This window comes from Suncus etruscus, chromosome 9 (assembly GCF_024139225.1).
Source record: "Suncus etruscus isolate mSunEtr1 chromosome 9, mSunEtr1.pri.cur, whole genome shotgun sequence".
Lineage (NCBI taxonomy): Eukaryota > Metazoa > Chordata > Mammalia > Eulipotyphla > Soricidae > Suncus > Suncus etruscus.
Window position 1 is genome coordinate 82,356,207 of NC_064856.1, and position 20,547 is coordinate 82,376,753.

Below are 20,547 nucleotides of genomic sequence, written 5' to 3' on the forward strand. Positions count from 1 at the left end.
TATATACCCTCAAATAGCTAAAGCGCTCCTAGGGAAAAGGAAAATGGGAAGCATTACTTTCCCCAACTTTAAACTGTACTACAAAGCAATAGTTATCAAAACAGCATGGTATTGGAATAAAGACAGACCCTCAGATCAGTGGAATAGACTTGAGTTCTCAGACATTGTTCCCCAGACATACAATTACCTAATTTTTGACAAAGGAGCAGGAAATCATAAGTGGAGCAGGGAAAACCTCTTCAACAAGTGGTGCTGGCAGAACTGGTTAGCCACTTGCAAAAAAGCAAACATAGACCCCCAGTTAACATTATGTACAAAGGCTAAATCCAAATGGATTAAAGACCTTGATATCAGACCTGATACCATAAGGTATATCGAACAACACATCGGTAATACACTCCATGACATTGAGACTAAAGGCATCTTCAAGGAGGAAACTGCACTTTCCAAACAAGTGGAAGCAGAGATCAACAGATGGGAATACATTAAGTTGAGAAGCTTCTGCACCTCAAAAGAAATAGTGGCCAGGATACAAGAGTCACTCACCGAGTGGGAGAAACTATTCACCAAATACCCATCAAATAAGGGGCTAATCTCCAAAATATACAGGGCACTGACAGAACTTTACAAGAAATAAAACATCTAATCCCATCAAAAAATGCGAAGAAGAAATGAACAGACGCTTTGATAAAAAAGAAATACAAATGGCCAAAAGGCACATGAAAAAATGCTCCACATCACTAATCATCAGGGAGATGCAAATCAAAACAACAATGAGATACCATCTCACACCACAGAGATTGACATACATCACAAAGAATGAGAACCATCAGTGCTGGCAGGGATGTGGAGAGAAAGAAACTCTTATCCACTGCTGGTGGGAATGCTGTCTAGTCCAACCTCTATGGAAAGTGATATGGAGATTCCTCCAAAATCTGGAAATTGAGCTCCCATTCGACCCAGCTCTTCCACTCCTAGGGATATACCCTAAGAACACAAGAATATAATACAAAAACCCCTTCCTCACACCTATATTTATTGCAGCACTATTCACAATAGCCAGACTCTGGAAACAACCAAGATGCCCTTCAACAGACGAATGGCTAAAGAAACTGTAGTACATATACCCAATGGAATATTATGCAGTTGTCAGGAGAGATGAAGTCATGAAATTTTGCTATACATGGATGTACATGGAATCTATCATGCTGAATGAAATAAGTCAGAGGGAGAGAGAGAGAGACGCAGAATAATCTCACTCATCTATGGGTTTTAAGAAAAATAAAAGTCATTTTTGCAACAATCCTCACAGACACTGAGAGGAGGGCTGGAACTTCCAGCTCACTTCATGAAGCTCACCACAAAGAGTGGTGAGTGCAGTTATAGAAATAACTACACATAGAACTACCATAATCATGTGAATGAATGAGGGAACTGGAAAGCCTGTCTAGAGTACAGGTGGGGGTGGGGTGGGATGGAGGGAGATTTGGGACATTGGTGATGGGAATTTCACTGGTGAAGGGGGGTGTTCTTTACATGACTGAAACCTAATCACAATCATATATGTAATCAAGATGTTAAAAATATTTCCATCTTCAATATTACAAAGAAAGTTTATTATATATATTATTGAAATCACAGCAAAGAAAGTGATAATATTCTAAGTAGAAATTTTCATTTAATAAATATTTGGTGGGGCCAGAGAGATAGCATTGAGGTAAGACGTTTGTCTTTCATGCAGGAGGTCATTGGTTCGAATCCCGGCATCCCATATGGTCCCCCATGCCTGCAAGGAGCAATTTCTGAGCCTGGAGTCAGGAATAACCCTTAAGCATTGCTGGGTGTGATCCAAAAACCACACACACAAAAATAAATATTTGGCATGCATGTAAAAATTATATTTATTTTTAAAAACATTAGTAAATCATGTGATGCAATATTTAACAAAGAAATCATATCTAAATTATAGACACAGCTCTTTTTTTTGGGGGGGTGGCTGCTAAATGGTGCTTAAGAGGCTTTGGAGCTCCAACATTAATGTTTAGCCAGCTGGGCTAGTAATTCAAAGAAAAGACCTGAGAATATGGTGTTGCTAAAACACTGCATTTCCAGAGAATATCATACCACCCCAGCAGTACTAAGGGTCCTCCAGTGTCATATCTATTAATACTTGTGCCAAGTGCCAGGGATCAAAGCACAGTTTACCATATGCAAAGCTTGTACCTTACTAAATAAACCCTGTTCTATATCTCCAGATGAAAAATACAGACAGAACTCCTATGAGTCAGTAAGAAAAGAAAACGACAACCTAATTTTGTTTTAAATAAGCAAGACTTGATTAGCTACATAATTTTTTTTTTTTTTGGTTTTTGGGCCACACCCAGAAGTGCTCAGGGGTTACTCCTGGCTATTTGCTCAGAAATAGCACCTGGCAGGCACGGGGGGGGGGGGGGGGGGGCCCATATGGGACACCGGGATTCGAACCAACCACCTTTGGTCCTGGATGGGCTGCTTGCAAAGCAAACACCGCTGTGCTCTCTCTCCGGCCCCTTGATTAGCTACATAATGAAGAAGTTATTCAGATGTTAAATAAACAAAAGGTATTAAACATTAATAGCTTTCAAGGAAATAAAATCACAATACTTTCACTTTAAAGTCCCTTTCAGTAGTTAAAATGGTTTTACTAGTGAGGAAGTAAAGCATCTAAAAACTTTTTGAGCACACGCAGAAGTACTCAAGGGGGCCATCCAGTGCCATGGTCAAACCAGGGTTGGCCACATGCAAGGCAAATATCTCAACCAAGAAAATCTGAAGTTTTTATTTGTTTGTATTTTTGCTTTATTCTGGGTTATACCCGGCAATTCTCAGGGATTACCCCTGGCTCTGTACACAGGATTCACCCCAGATAGTGCTCAGGGGACCAAATGGAATGCTGAGGATCAAGAACCTGGATTGGTCATATGCAGTGCAAGTTCCCTGCCCACTATACTACCATTCCAGCACCAAATTTGAATTTTTGGTTGCTAAATATTCCTACCAAAATTGAATAAATGCATATACTTTTCTGTTAGTTTATACTCTGCTTTTACCCAGGGCAAAGGCATTCCCCAACTTCCTCTTTCTTTTCACCAAATCCTTTGACTTGTAAAAGTCTACAATCAGGGGTCTCAAACTCAATTTACCTGGGGGCCGCAGGAGGCAAAGTCAGGGTGATCCTTGAGTGCAAAGTCAGTAGTAAGCCTTGAACATTGGGGGGTGTGACCCAAACAACTAAAACAAAATAAACAAACAAAAAAAAGATTCCTCTAGGGCAGGGCCACAAAATGTTGTACGGAGGGCCAATATGTTCTGGACCCGAATCTACACTTTCAAAAGCCTGCTCAGATTGGCCAGAGTCAGAGAGGAAGTCTATTACAGTATAAACTTTGAACCTTTGCTTGTTGTGATTGGCTCACTGTGCTACATACAGTTGCAGCACAGGAACATTCTGTCTGATACAGTGAATATAGGCCTAAAACTATGTTTTAACTGCAAAATTAGGGGTTCATCTTATATGCCCAGTTGTCTTATATGCCAGAAAATACGGTACATACACATATATATGTCACCAAAAGATACATTCAAAGATATTCATAGCATTGCGCATAGCCCCAAAGTAATAACAGCACAAATATCACCAATAGTAGAAAGGATAAGTAGCAGCATATTCATTAATAAAATATACAATTTATACCATATAACAATATTAATGTTCTACATAAGCTCACATTAATAAAGCTTCAAGGCATAATTTTAAGGGAAAGACAAGTACAAAAGAATATCTGCTGTATAATTCATATAGAATTTCAAAACTTCAGAAGCCATCTATAGTGACATAATCAGAATGTCAGTTTCTTTGGGGTGGATGATAATAACTGGAAGGTATTGAAAGCAAGCCTCTGAACTATTAGTAAAGTTCTATATCTTGGTCTGAATGGTATTTTTATGAGTTTCTTACTTGTTAGAAAATCAGCAAGCCTTGTCAAATATAAGTGTGTGCTACTTCAATTAAAAATATTTTTCTGAAGGTAACTATGTGATTACATGAAGATTCAAGTGTCCAGAGCAGAAAATATACACAATTATATATATGCACTGTATATATGTGCAATATGTATTTATATATACACATATATATTAAATCAGTAAATTTGAAGAATTCATTCTTATTCTTTGTCCACAAAGACCTTGGTGATCGATGTTATTTTGTGTGTGTTTTTAATCTTTTTTTAAATCTTTATTTAAGCACCATGATTACAAACATGTTTGTAGTTGTGTTTCAGTCATAAAAGAACACCTCTTTCACCAGTGCAACATTCCTACCACCAATGCCCCCATCTCCCTCCTCTCCTACCCACTGCCTGTATCCAAGACAGACATTCTACTTCTCTCATTCATTAACATTGTCATTATAGTTATCAGTGTAGTTAGTTATTCCTCTAACTACACTCACTACTCTTTGTGTTAAGCCTCATATCGTGCACTGGTCCTTCCAGCCCGTGTTTTATTGGTTTCTTTGTAAGTATCCATATACTTCTACTAAAGAAGTAGACAATGAACAGTCCCAAAGCAGAAAAGCATGTAATGGCTTAGAATGTTGAATGAACTAAGAATAATATACCATCTAACTGACAGTTAGATGCACATTTTTTTTACATTAAACTTTCACAGGGAATCTGCACCTTTTGGTAAACATACAGGTTACAATTCACTCATTCAGATAAGCACACAAAAATCTCCAAAATTGAAGAATGCTCTGTGGGACACTAAGTACTTGGGGGTATTTTGACTGACTAGTAATAAAAAGTAGAAGAAAGTTATTTTCAAAATCAATTTTAAAGAATTATACTATTAAGCTGCAAAGCACTTCATTCAAATGGCACAATTCAAAGAACATAAAACTAAACACCTGCTTCATAGATATTCAGATTTCATACAAATAATCTTAAGGGCATCCCAAACCTTTTGGAAATGTGCCAAGGAAAATCTCCACAAACTGGCACTCTGCTGAAATCTTAGTATGTGGGGGAGGAGCAATGTAGAGTAAGTCTCGGGAAGCTGTAAAGATATTAGCTATTTTAACCAATTTATTCCAAGATGAATCATAATAGTACATTATAAATCTGTTTTGATTTTACTTAATCTAATGAAAAAATGTTCATCTTTTTGATAAGTGCTCATTAGCCATTTTTTCTGACATAAACAGACAAGAAAGATGTTCTTGTGCTGCATTTAAAACGCAACTCAGCTAATTACAGTGCAATGACTCAAAGAACAAAATCATTGCTCTTTAGTTTCTCACTTGAATTGTCTTTATAGTTGAATTAAAAATCTAACAAAAAACTTTTAAAGGGCCCCAGCAGAATGTTTTGCACCAAAGCTGAATAATGTTTAAGTAAACAAAGGTCACATTCCAGCGTGTGATACACATGTTAAAATCCTCTAATGGTGAGGCTGGAGCAATAGAATAGTGGGTAAAGATTCTGCCATGCATGCAGCTCATCTATGTTCAATCCCTGGGACCTTATATGGTCCCGAGCACTGCCAAAAGTAATTCCTGAGCACAGAGCCAGGAGTTACACCTGAGTATTGCTGGGCTTGACCCAAAAACAAGCAAAAATTTTATTGACAAATGCCTCCTGGAACAAATACTGGTTATCAATAAAGGAATGGATGCTTGGGGAGAAAAGGGAGCCTGGTCTCTCTTTTTTAGAAGTGGTGATTAAATTGCATGTACCTACAGCAGGAAGCATTGAGATGGCTTCCCAATTTTGCCCCTCATGCTCAGTGTAATTAATTGCTTGCACAAAAGTAAAGAGCTTGTGAGAACAGCAACTAAAGTGTTCACTACCTAGTAAGAACCACACCAGAGTCTAAGCACAACCAAGTGTACAACTTCAGGTCATCACAAATACCTATGAAATGGAGAGGGAAGCTGATATTTATTTATGTATTTATTTTTACAGTTGTTTTATTAGATGTGAGCATGAATAAGTATATCACATATTTTATACATACAGATATACACAAATTCATACAAGTTGTGAGAATATTCGAGCATGAACACGAGATCATCTGGGATCAACTCTAGGCACTGACTCCTATAAGCCATTTGCTCTACAAATTGAACCATATCCCTAGCCGTCTCCTCCTCCTCATTTCTTTTCTCCTCTTCTTCTGTTTTCTTTTCTCTCCTCCTCCTCCTCTTCCCTTCCTCTTCCTCCTCTTCCTTCTCCTTCTCTTCCTCCTCTGCTTCCTCTTTTCCTCTTCCTCCTCCTCTTCTTCCTCTTCTGAAAATTTTTTTAACTGCATGAACAATTCAATCTATTTCACACAAGTCCCTAGTAAGTCATCATGTAGATAATTTTCTCAAAAGATCGAGTTTGAAGTCAGGATTAGCATGAAGTTATTTAATTCCATAAAAATAAGATTTATTTACAGCTCAGGCTTATTTATGTCCAGGCCTTTCAGAAGATGAGATGGTTTGGGCTTTTTGAATCTGCTGCAACACTATACTGAATGAATTTCTAAACTAATACCATTTTCCAAAATTCCTGTAAGATTTTTAATCTGTATAATATGATTTTGTGTACTTTACAAATGGTTATAAATCAAGTGATAAATTCATTGATGTTTAATTCATATTATAAAATACATTGACTTGAAAGTAGAAATATTTCAAGTTATTCTGGACTTATGCATACTGTAACCAAACTCCTGGCTCAACATCATAATGAGGAGTTAGTGAAAATAATTACTTATATCTGTCACTTTTGACCTACTCTCTGAAGTTTTGAAGGAATTCATATAGATTGTTGTAATGCTTGCTTGAACAAGCAAAATATCAAGTAAATATTCTACTACTGAGTTCATGTAATGCATAGTTGTTGAAGTTACCTTCACAAATGATTTTGCTAACTCTGCATAGTCATTAGACATTATGTTGAAAGTTGGCATCTTGTGTCTCACGATTCCTTCATCAGCAAAGCTGGACGTATGCACAGAATAGCTACTCTCAGGCTAAAAAAGGCAAAGTTCGATCTGATGGTTAGTAACTCAGAGTAGAAAGTCTCAATTGCATCATTTCAAGGGAAATTGAACAAGATCTTTCACTTCTGTAAACTTTCTAAAAGAATAACTAACAAGTAGTGACACTTCCATGAGAGATGTTAGCTGGAAAGCATCTAGCACAGAGCTTGACACACTACTGAGTTTCAAAAATTTAGCTGAGATTCCCAAGTCCTCACCAACCCTAAGTCAAGAGTTTGAGGATTTTTACAATGAAGAGAGAGTCAGTCTTCTTCCTTCTCATTCAGGGTCATTGTTAGGGCTCTTCAGAATAAAAACAGCAGATCCTTTCCCTATATTAAATTAATTGAACTGTTCCTAGAAGAAAACTGACAAGCTTGACCATCCTATTATTATCATCCAGCATTATTAAAACTCACCTGAAATGGTAGCATGCTCTGGGACACAGAATATGGTATGCTACATCATTACAGGCCATTTAGAAATGACATATTTGACATTCAACTGGGTTTGAGTTCCCACTAATGGTATCTGGCACACAGGAAATGCCAATTAAATAATCAAAAGGGTAGGGGCCAAAGTAATACTAGAGTGAGTAAGTGCTTGCCTTGCACATGGCTGGCCCATATTACCAGTGATCCCTAAGGGCAGGAGTAAACCCCAAGGAACACAATGGTTGTATGCCCCCACAAAAAATATTAATAATAGAAAGAGTCACAATCATTGTTTTACTCTTGTTTTAGCTTAGTAAATAAACCCTTCATTGTTTCCCAATCTTGTTTGTTTCCCATCTTAAACCTGCTTTCAAACACCACATTTCTCTATAACTATTGTAACATAAAAATAGTCACCTACTGGGGCCAGCATGATAGCACAACGATAGGGCATTTACCTTGCACGTGGCCAACCCAGGATGGACCCAGGTTCGATCCCCAGCATCCAATAGGGTCCCCTGAGCCTGCCAGGAGCAATTTCTGAGTGCAGAGTCAGGAGTAGTAACTGGAGCACCGCCAGGTGTCCCTCCCTCCCTCCCTCCCTCCCTCCCTCCCTCCCTCCCTCCTTCCCTCCCTCTCTCTCTCTCTCTCTTTCTCTCTCTCTCTCTCTCACTCACACACACACACACACACACACACACAAATCACCTACTATTGAATGTCTACCAAGTTCTAAAAATGTCTAAAGCTCTTTTTTTACAGACTACCTTTAATCTCCAGGCAGCTCCCAATAATAAAATTGTCTTATATTAGGGAATAGAGACTGACTTAAAGCCATGCAGTTAGTAAGTAATAGAGCTAGGATCTAAATTCCAGTTTGTACTGGCTAGGAAGCTCATGCATTTTTATCACAACAGAGAAACTAGACAGGGAACATAGAGATTAGTAGCAGAACACATGTTGAGGTAGTGGTGAGGAGGGAGGGAATTACTGAGAATTCCAATGCAGAAATAATTGGGCATTGTTATTTTTATGTTGGGGAATCACTAGTTACTGTTAACAAGTGCATCTTCTCATCTATTTCTGTATCCATTTACTGAATTTTATTACTGAATATTACTACAATATGATGGTATTTTGACAGGTAATAAAGATGAAAACAAGATATTTCCTAATCTATATCATCTGTGACTCCTCCCAGGCCCCATCCAAAGCCCAGGAACAACCATTAAGAGTTTCTTTCCTGAACTGTCATGCATTGAAAAAGCACTATAGATTTAAAAATAGATGAATACTTTCTATATGTTATACAAGGTAATTTGTCAAATTTTTTCAAGTTATTCAGATGCATACATATACTAGGGGCTTTGTAATCTGTCCTAATTTTCTAGAGCTGCTGTCCATTGCTTTCTAGCATTACATGGTAAGTACTAAGGACACTAAATAATTCCTACTTTTCCAGCACACTGGACCCCCCACATCCATACTTTTGCATAAGATCTTTCTTGTGCAAGCAAATGTCAATCCTTCTTAAAATTTCAACTCTCTCTAGCCAACCCAGTTCAAATACTGTCTTCTTTCTTATCTTCTCTGGCCATTCCCCACTGTCAACAATATTTAATACTTAGAAACTGTTGACTTCTCACTTCCTTCCTTCTTACAGTGACTTATTCATGGATCTTGTACTCATCAGGGAGCACAACTAATCAATAGTCTTACCTTTGGGACTATGACATTCCTGAGTAGGGGAAAGCAGTGAAATATCTACCTAATAAATAACAACATTTACCATAGAATATTGTGAATTGATAGGCTATGTTAAAGAAGAATAAGATAAGAAATGGGGAAGTGTAAAGGACTTCATACAAGTACAAGTAGAGTTCCAATTAAAAGTGAGGTCATGTTGGAGAGATTGTATGAGAGCTAAGGCCCTTGCCTTGTATACTATTGGAGCTCAGACCCCCAAAATAAAAAATATTTTTAAAATATATTTTTAAAGATTTTGGTCTGAAGAGATATTACATGTGGTTAAGGTCTTGCATACAACATACAACCAGTTTGATTCCTAGCACCACATATTCCTCCAAGTACTGCCAGGAATAACCTCTGAGCACAGTAATGGGTAGCTCTGAGCACTAGGTATGATCTTTAAATCCCCAAAATAAAAATAATTACTATTAATAAAAAATATAAAAGTGAAGGCTAGGAGCTGGGGAGATGGTATAGGGGTTAAAACAAAGACTACATGCAAGAAACTCTGGTTTTACCCCAGAACCACATGGTATCCTGAGCAGGGATGAAGCTCTAGAGGTCTCCAAGCACCTTTAGGGTGCCTGGTAATCCTCAGCAACATAGCCTGGCAGTGCCATATCTTCTGGCCTTCATATTGCACTGAACCACCAGTCTGGTTAACAGAAACTTTTAGAGGTGCCTTTAAAATTCCTAAGCACCCTTTGGGAGACCCTAGCAACTACCCAGAAAAACTGGTGGTTAGAGAAGGTGACTTTCCCAATACCACCCCTCTGGAATATTGGGAGATGATAGGAGCCTGGGGCATGGGGTGGGTGGCACTCTCAGTTTGTTCTATTAAGAAGGTAGATTTCCACAGGTGATGTGGAGATTTTTTTTTGTGCAAAAGGGGGTGATAGATCAAGCAAGATTGGACCCCACTACAGCAGATTCATTATGAAAGTGACAAAGACATGAACAATGGAAGCTTCTGTTCCCTATTCTCTCCCCATAAGCCATTTCACAATTTCCCACTTGCATTTCAGTCTTCCTCATTAAGCAGGAGCTCCCCAGGGACAGAGACTTGAAATTATTTCTCTTCTCCCCTGGGTACAATTTGGACCTGGAAGGAATTGCTCCCTTCATTGTTCATTGAATGAACAAATGAAAGAAACAAACACTTCATGGGATCTGAAGTAGGAAGATCCATCTCTTTTCCTTTCTCTATAGTTTAAAATGAGGCTTTACTCTGTTTGCCTACAGTGGCCCAGTATTATCTCCCATCCTTTAAACAGTGTCTTTTGCTATGGGAGATGTGCATCAGGGCTGTCTGGGGTGATCCATAGAGGGATGGGAAGAAAATAACAGAACTTTTCGTTTATTTTTTTAGATATAAAAACTAAGAGCTAGGGGCCAGAACGGTGGCACTAGAGGTAAGGTCTGCCTTGCAAATGCTAGCCTAGGATGGACCGCAGTTTGATCCCCTGGCATCCCATATGGTCCCCCTAAGCCAGGAGCGATTTCTGAGCACATAGCCAGGAGTAACCCCTGATCGTCAACAGGTGTGGCCCTCTCCCCAAAACAACAACAACAAAAACTAAGAGCTAAATTAAGTGTTACCAGAATATAATCTATGTGGTACTACTTATACCTTTCTTCAGGGAGGGACCCCACAGTGGTCCTCCAACTATGGCCCGCAGGCCACATATTGTATTTGTACCTGTTTTGTTTCTTCATTGCAAAATAAGATATATGCAGTGTGCATAAGAATTTGTTCATAACTTTTGTTTTAACTATAGTCAGACCCTCCAATGGTCTGAGGGACAGTGAACTGGCCCCCTGTTTAAAAAGTTTGAGGACCCCTGGAAACTAGAACAAAGGAAGGATTCTCCTGCCCTCAGCATCTTTCAAGATGGACAGGACCTTGGATAAGCAGAGTTGCACATTGTAGGTAGCTGTAAACTGAAACATCATATCCTTCCAAAATTCTATGTAAAAATCTAGTGTTTCTTTGGAGATTGGACCTTTGGAAGGTTGCTGACATTGTTACGTTGGGGGCTTTAAGAATGAGATCCATGTTTATATAAAGGAGAACCTTGGATACTTCCCTTCCCCTTCCACCACTTGAGAATACAGTGATAACTCAAGCATCTGTAAACTGGTTGTAGGCACGCAACAGATACTAACATATATATTTTCCTTCATCCTTTATTGATGTAGAATTCTGACTTAAGAGGCACCAGCCTTCCTTTTTTCTGTCTAGAATTCAGTTGTAAAACCAAGAAGCTGCTTTTGTGACCCAGAAACAATAAGCATGAAGACAAAGTCTAATATCCAGAGGATATCAGACAAGGAAGACAGAGGGGGCTTGGAACCATTCTTCCCAGTTCCTGGCTGAGAGAAAACACAGACCCTGTTTAGTAAGGCCCTTAAGTCAAATGTTACAAGCAGCCAAACAATCCTCATTTGAGGTTATAATTTAATAGCAAAAGACAAAAGGCCACATATCAATGAAAAGCACGTGTTCTCTCAGCTGTTTTTCAAATGGTAAGTGAAATACAGAAAGCCACCTGGCAGTTCATTTCAGTTCATTTTCTAATCTGCAACACTCTTAGAAGATAACTGGTTGTTCATTCAACAGTTCACAACATTTCGTTTTTTCTGAGTGTAGTATTAACACATTTTTAGTGAAAAGACCATTTGAACAAAGGTATTATATGCCTTTTAAGTCTTATAATAACATGCACATGAGTATAAGGATCTCAAAAGAAATTATAAACTATGGAGCTGGAGAAATAGTACAGAAAGCAATATGCATGCCTTGGATTCAGTCAATACTGCTATACTGGTTCAATCCCTAAAACCAACTTGGTCCCCTGTGCATTACTGGGTAAGGCCCTAGAGGACCCCGAGCATGGTGGGATAATCCAAATACCACACCCCCCAACACCATTAGGTCTGAACAGCACAGCATCCTTAACAACCCTGCACTAAATTATCTGCCCAGTTGGCCAAGAATTGCTGTGAGGGGACCCTGGGACCCCTGAGCACTGAGAGGCCTAAAGAAAAGCAACAAAAAAAGAAAACTAAAGTTTCAGAAAGGGGTTAAATTACAACCTATTATTCTCCAGCATTTCCTTTAAATCTTTTTATTATAAAAGTGACACTTGCATTTGATAAGACATTCAAGAGCTACAGAAAAGCACTGACTACAATTTTCATCTCATTATCTTTACAGTTATTAGCACATTATTCAGTGTTTTGTTAACATTTTCCACTTACACTGATCCTTCACCTTATCACATCTCAATGTCCACATTCACAGATAGGACTACTTAGATTGTCATGAAACCACCAAACTGATGGAGACTTCTCTGGCCATTCTTTCAGATCATCTACTGCTTCTGCAATTAAATCTGTTTGTGAAGGTATTGTATTAACCTCTGTCTTCTATAGAGGCTCTTTTCTCAAAGATAAAAGAGACCCACCCACTGCCACTGTTGTTTTACGTATGTTACTGATTCTAGTGGCATCTAACACATGTTTCACAAATTAGGGAATAGTTTTGAGGATTAAAACTAGTGAATATTCTGAATAATTGAATCCTAACTTTCTTTGAACTTCAGTGACCTTCAGTAGTTTTCAGAGAAATATCAGAAGCAAAAAGCGCTGCATGCCTTAGGGTAAGGTTTCATGGCTTCCTATGTCACTCCAGTCATGAAGCAGTGGTCCTTGTCTATGTCTCACTTCCTTCACTGTAACCAGTCCAAAGGAGAAAGATTATCTACTGGGGCTTCCTTATCAACAAAAGTTTCCTTCTTCATCAGCTGAAGATGGAGACCCTTGTGATGAGTAGATCTTGCCCAGTGTTACTCAAGGGAAAGGGCAACTCCCAAAGCAACGCTCTATCCTGAAGGTAAATTAAGTGCTGTGCATTGTGTTCTCTAATAGCAAACCTTCTTCTGTAACATCTCAAATTCTATCCTTGGACTTGGTATCCTGACCATGCACAAAATAGGATTGGAAGTACAGATGGGTGGCCAATGCCTTCCTGCAGTGAGAGCTAATAGCTCCTCCTCAAACATTCTTTGAGGAGAACAAAGCAGGGGTATGCAAAGAGTGCCTGATGACAACTGGTCTGTTGGGTTCCAATCACTGTGCATTTTCTTCATCCCCCTCCTGGGATAGAGAGGTGGTATAAGAAGATGAGAAAAAGGGGCAAGCATTTCAATCACCTTTGGGATGGTATATGAGACACCCAGTTCATGTTGTTTATTTTATATACAGAGCAGATCAATGGGAAAGTCTCTCCTTAACTCATCCAGTTATAATCCAATATCCTGACAGCACCTGTTCAAGAATGCAATGGATGATCAGAGATAGTACAAGGATTAAGGCACTTGCTTTGCCTCTCACTAACCCAGTTCAAAGCCCTGGCACTACAAATGGTTCCCTAAGGACCACCAGTGGTCATTCCTGGACTAAGAGTTAGAAATAGTCCCTGAAGTCCTAAGACTATTGGGTATAGATATAGCCAATCTCCACCCACACACACCTCAAAGAAACCAATGGAAATCCAGTAGACTGTGATGTACAGATGCTGCATTGTGGTGGAGGACATAGTGTGGTAATTCTGTACCCTTAAAAACATGACCATTTGCACTGTAAACCAGTGGCACCTCAAGAACATAAAATTTTAAAATGTAATGGAAATAATCATCATAGAAAAAGAAAAAAATCTGAGGTCTGGAAACAAATACATTTAAAAAATGGAGAGTTGACAAGAGGTGTGTGTGTGTGTGTGTGTGTGTGTGTGTGTGTGTGTGTGTGTGTGTGTGTGTGTGTGTGTGTTCATACAGTGCCAGGGATCAAACAAGGTTCAATGGCTTGTAAGTAAGTGCCTTAACCCCTATACTAATTCTCCAGACCTAAAACCTATTCTCTTGGTTTTAAATCCAGATCCGGCTATCCTCTATGACTTCAAATTCTATTGTTTGAGATTTCTTAATTAATCCTTGGGTTAGTTACTAAATTAATTTAAGCATCACTCCCCTTATCCTTAAAATGAGAATATTAATATGTTGTGAAGATTAAATGTCTTAATGCATAGTTAGTGCTTATCACTGGAGCTGGCATGGAGTGCTCAAGCAATGGTAGTTTGTTATAATTAATTACAAGCAAAAAACACATGTAGTAAACGGAACTCCAGTGAGCTGAACTGTGATCTTACATCACCTCTAGGAACAAATTTTTAATTTCCTCAGATTGGAAGTTTTACTCATTATTATTTAGAATAAGGTCCTAACATCTAAAACATTTAAAAACACGCACAACTTGGGCCAGAGCGATGGCACAGCAGTAGGGCGTTTGCCTTGCAAGCAGCTGACCTAGGACGGAGGGTTTGAGATCTGGTGTCCCATATGGTCCCTCAAGCCAGGAGCGATTTCTTTCTTTTTTTTTTTGGTTTTTGGGTCACACCCAGCAGCGCTCGGGGTTACTCCTGGCTCCGTGCTCAGAAATCGCTCCTAGCAGGCTCAAGGGGCAATATGGGATGCCGGGATTCAAACCACTAACCTTCTGCATGCAAGGCAAATGCCTTACCTCCATGCCATTTCTCCAGCCCCGCGATTTCTGAGCACATATCGAGGAGTAATCCCTGAGAGTCATCAGGTGTAGCCCATAAACAAAACCAAAAACCAAAAAATCACACAAGTAAAAATGATAGAAACTGGCAAGCAAATTCACTATTATTAAAAGTGGTCAAGTAGCAGAGTAACCTCCATCAAACTTGTCATGGGAGGGAGTGGGACTAGTGTTGTATATATCTTTCTGTCCTACAGTAATGAATTTGAATGGAAGTATTTCATAAAAAAGAACATATTATAAACATATTATCCTTGTCTCAGAGAGGTCATATGTCAACTTGCTCTCAGGTAACCAGATTCCAACTGTAGGCAGTTTTCTGAAGTTCTGCAAAAGCAAGGAATGCCTAGGTTGCAGGGAGACTCAGATGCCAAACCATAGTGCCAGATTATTTTGCTTGGCTCCCGGAGACCAAATACAAGTATAATCAACAGCCAATTCGCATTTATCAAATTCAGAATTATGAAAAGTTCTAGTAATGGACCCAGAAATAAAGTTGAGATATAAAAGCTATCTAGAAGATCAGTAAGGGAAACAAAGAGCACGAATCTTCCTTTACCCAACATCTTTCGCCTGGAAGCAAAAGTCAAAATTAAGTGTTGAAAGAGTTGGGTCTCACTATAGAACATGATTCTTTAGTCCCTTCTTAGATACAGAGGGACAGACAGGCATTGAATGAAGAAATTCAGCTTTTATCTCTGGAGACAGTTGTTTATTGCCTGAAACTGATGACAGCATTGTCAAACATGGTTCCTTTGCCAAAAGACCATCAAAATCATCATCATTAGAGTGAGAAGAAGAAGAGATCATAGTTTTTTAATCACCTGAACTTAATATTTTAATATTTCAACAAGTTCCAAAATATTGCTAATGTTCTTGAAAGAAAACACATCGAAGCCAAATAAAAATACCTGAAAAAATGTCTCTTTATGTGAGAATTTTTAAATAGATATTAAAACAAAGCACCTGCCTTGCATGTGTAAGGTCTTAAATTTCAAGCATTACTCTACTGGATATGGCATATATGTTTGTGGTGTGTGTGTGTGTGTGTGTGTGTGTGTGTATAATTTCTTAAAAATACTCTCTGGTTACTTTAAAAACAAGTGTTAACTTCAGTTTCTAATCAAAAGCCTTTATTTTTTTTATGCATTTAGTCCCAAATTGTCACACTGCCTAAAAAAAACTGCAATAAAGCAATTAGAAGCTGTAGAGTAAACAAAATGTGTTCAGTAGAATTACAGACTTCATGAAGCAGAACAGGAACATTCACACTGTCTGTCAGAGTGTTTCTGAGCTTTTACTCTGTTTTACTCATTCAAACTAATGTGTGGACAAGAGGGTTGAAAATGTTTTTGCTAAGAACGAAGCCCTGAGATTTATAAGTAATTTCTAAGCTTAGCCTTGGGAAAGAAGCCACAATCTGTTTTCAGACAAGGGTAAAACACTGGCAATTCCCTTTGAAAAACAACGTCCAATCTTCCCTTAAATTGAGATGCCAGAGCAAGTAGATTGCGATTTAAATCAGAGAACAAAATTAGCCCAGGTACACCAGGGTGGAAGGAGAGGCGGAACCGACACTAGCAAATAGCCTATGAATTCAAAATGTAGAGTCCTCCCCCCAGCTCTGGAGGATTCTGACTTCCAACAAATTAGAGAAATAAATTGGCAGTTCAACTCCAATTTGCCAGTAAACAAACATTTTTCATCCACTCACTTGCTGAGCATCTCTTGAGTTGGACCTTTTTTAATTCCACAGAGGACTGGGGTGTGAGAAGGTTCAAAATAACTATTGGCAGGGGTCTAATGGCAAGCAAAAGTTCCCCTCTAATTCCAACAATGTGCCACAGTTATATAAGCCTGCGATGGCATTTCAGCAAGTAGGACCTAGGCACAAGCTAGAATCACAAAAAGAAGACAGGGCCTGCCTAAGAATATTGAAGCTACTGGTCAAACCAATGAGATTCAGGCTTCCGGGTGAATTTAAACAGCAAAACCAGGGGCCTGAGTGATAGCACAGTGGGTAGGGCATTTGATTTGCATGCAAGTGACCCTGGTTCTATCCCTGGCATCCCATAGACAGACAGACAGACAGACAGACAGACAGACAGACAGACAGACAGACAGACAGACAAAAGCAAAACCATGGACCAGAAACAGGGTTGGACTATACCCTTCAGGTGCAGCACACTGGTTGGACAGAAGCTTGGCCAGCTAAGGTTTCCTTGTGAGACAGGCAAATAGAGCCCTTTAATGTGCTGGATGAAAAATCTGATCTCCATAGTGCCATAAAACTTAATCTGGCTGAGGACAAATCTACAGATTTGTCTACTTTTCTCTTTAGGCTCTATCACAGCTGAGACCACTGCTGGCAGAAAACTGGTGCTGGGGAGAGAACTGGAAGAGAGGAAATGTGTTCTGATTGGAGAAGTCTATTCAGGTTCCATTATCTCTGCAAATATATCCCACTGACAGGTTGGCTGGAACCAGCCCTCTCTCCAAAACCAGGCCATTTCAGGACTCAGCCCAAAGTGGTATTTATTTAGTTCAAAACTTAGCCCTCAATTGAGCACACTCTTCTAGTAGGATTTGTGTGTCTCTCCCACCCACTTCCATTAGGGAGGATTTGGTCCCAGTTGAGGAGACATGGCCAGAGACGGAAGAGCTTGTGACAAAATGACATTTGCAAAGGTTCAGGCAGTGAGAAAGAAGAAGAATAATTTTGCCTTAATCTAAATTAAATTCTGTTCAAGTGGTCTTTTGCAAAACAAAAACAATCAAACAAAATGGAAAAATCTGTAACAAATGTTAGGAAGTAATAATCAACGGAAAACAAACTGAGTTTTCTTACAGAAAGGTTCTAAACTCACCCTTTTTCATGGGAAAGTTAATTGAAAAGAGACAGGAAGCAGGTTTCAGAAACCACAGATCACAAATAAGATGATCTAACACTGTCAGTGACATTTCATCCCAGATGGCAAGTGACGGAGACTCTGGGATGTAAGGCATCTAGGCACTTGCCAACAGAATATGAAGACATTAGGCCAAAGTGGGGGGTGGGCTCCATAAAGGGGAAATTTAAAAATATGAAAATCTAGGAGCAATCTAAGGAACGATGTTAGAAAAATGAGATCTAAACATAAGAATGATACAGACCTTCAAATGCAGAGAATGGGGGTGCAGACACTATTTAAATTTGTTCGGGGACTTTATTCTAGGACAAGAGGCTGAATACTACAAGGTACCCAAGTGGGGTGTAAAGTCAAAGGGATTACACCTTCCTAATTATTTTCTACTTGAGGTTTACAGCACATACACTAAATGAGATCAGCCGGGACTTGCCTCTCTAACAAATCACTCAGATTTAAACATTGCTCACATAAACAAAGAGGGGGGTGGAGCAGGGGAGAGGGACACAAGGCTGAGAAAAGACAGAGAGGGGCTTCTTCCATCACAGTTGCAAGGAACAAAAACCTGGAGGGGGAAAAGAGTTGTTGGACCGCCACCAAATCTCCCCCACTGGAGACAAGAGCCCATCTGCTGAGCTCGGCAACTTCACTTTAACTACCATTCAGCTCTCGTCTCTGCAGAGATCTGTCTGCAGAACTGGCAGATGGACCCCTGCTTCCCTGAGTCGCTGTGATATTTGTTTAATAAATTTAATTAATATCCATACTGCATTGGATTGTTCCCAGAAAAGGAGTCAAAGTGTTCCCTTTTCCCTAAAGTTACAAGAGGAGTGATTTCTCAAAAAAGACCAGATAATGGTGCCCAAGTTCACTAGAACTTTTTTTGGGGGGCGGGGGGGTTTAGGCCACACCCGTTTAATGCTCAGGGGTTACTCCTGGCTAAGCGCTCAGAAATCGCCCCTGGCTTGGGGGGACCATATGGGATACGGGGGGGGGGGGGATCGAACCGTGGTCCTTCCTTGGCTAGTGCTTGCAAGGCAGACACCTTAACTCTAGCGCCACCTCACCGGCCACCAGAACTTTTTAAGTAACATGATTGCCTTACCTTTATAAGTATGCACACACACACACACACACACACACACACACACACACACACACACACACACTGCACTAATATACCTTTGACCAAATGAAAATTGAGAATTCTATTAAAGGATGCATTTCCATTTCTTTCAGGTCACTTCTATTTGTTGGAATGTTTTGGAAAAAATTCAAGTTAGTTAACCACACTGTCAATACTTTTATCTATTTCACCCAAAGCGAAGGTCCATGAATGCTAAACAGGTTTCCTCTGGCAAACAGCTAACTGTATGGCTGATCTTAACAAACTGAAAAACTTCCCACGTTATACTAAACTTATATTTTTTTTCCCCTTAGCTAAAAAAATGTGAGCATTGCAAATACAGAAAGGTGAAGGAATCTTGGACAAAACCAAGATGTAACACACTTCTTTTTCATTAAGTGGAACATGAGCTTCTTGGTAACCAAAAAAGTCCAAACAAAAATGGTGTTTTACTGGCCTTGTTATCTAATATCATCCTGTCCTTCTAGGCATATTTCATCTTTAATGCAGATTTCCTAAAGTCTATTTCAAGAAAGCAGAGCCTAGTGAGTCCAGAAAACATGGCATCAAAGAAGGTTAAATAGGTTTCTTCCCTACAGTGCTTGTCAAATGCATTGAATGCACTCTGGCAAGTACATTTTCCTGCACAGAGAGGATGGAGTTCAATGTAGTTCAATCAAGAGTTCCTCAAAAACAAGCCTGTTGGTTTCATCACTGTGTTTCAGGGATTAACATAGAGTTTGGAAGACAGTAGATTCTCATTTTTTTAAAGTAGGCTTTCTTTGAACAAATGAAATTAGAATAAGTAAAAAGTGAGTTCCTGACGGTGTTGCATAGAGATAATCATTGGGCATCTAAATCTGACTACTGATAAGAAGTCATTAAAAAACAAAACAACAAAATCACTTCCATACTTAAAAAAGAATGAGGAGAACTTAAAGCAAATGTAACTTTATGCTGTGCTATTTCCTAAGTGAGATTTATTCTGTATTTAAACTCTTCTTCACTGTTAACGATCTCTCCTGTTCCTTTTATGGCAACCCATTTTTGTAGAATTTTTTTTATTTTTCTAAGCTCCTAGACAATATCCTAATTTATTTGTCTTTGATACACTTAATCCCTTCGTAAGGATTGAGTAATGAATTCAATTCAAGCATGGGTATTGAGCAGGAGAGATAAAAAATGTACTCCTTTCAAGTGAATTATTTGAAATGCAAAAACTCATAAAGGCAGAATTATTTTGAATGTTTATTGATGATATCAACATTAAACATGTTAAACTAAAATTAAGGTTTCACTTAATAGGAAACATTAAAATTATTTTAATGTCAATTCATCCTTGTACATTTTGTCTAAAACTTTGCTCTACTGTTCATTTGCCTTCTGTAATTTTCCTATAATCCTTCTACTAATAAGTGCAGTCATCTTTATTCCATAATTTAAAATAAAAATGTATCACCCTGATCATTTGAAACTTAGAGAGAATACACAAAATTATATTCAATCATCTATATAAAGGGAACTAGCTAGCACATCTCCTTTCTAGTTCAGATGGCTTCTAATTCCTTAAATTAAATTTTATAAGAACTTCTGTTATCTGTTGAATTCAAGTTACTGACTGAAGTTTTAAAGTACAAACTCT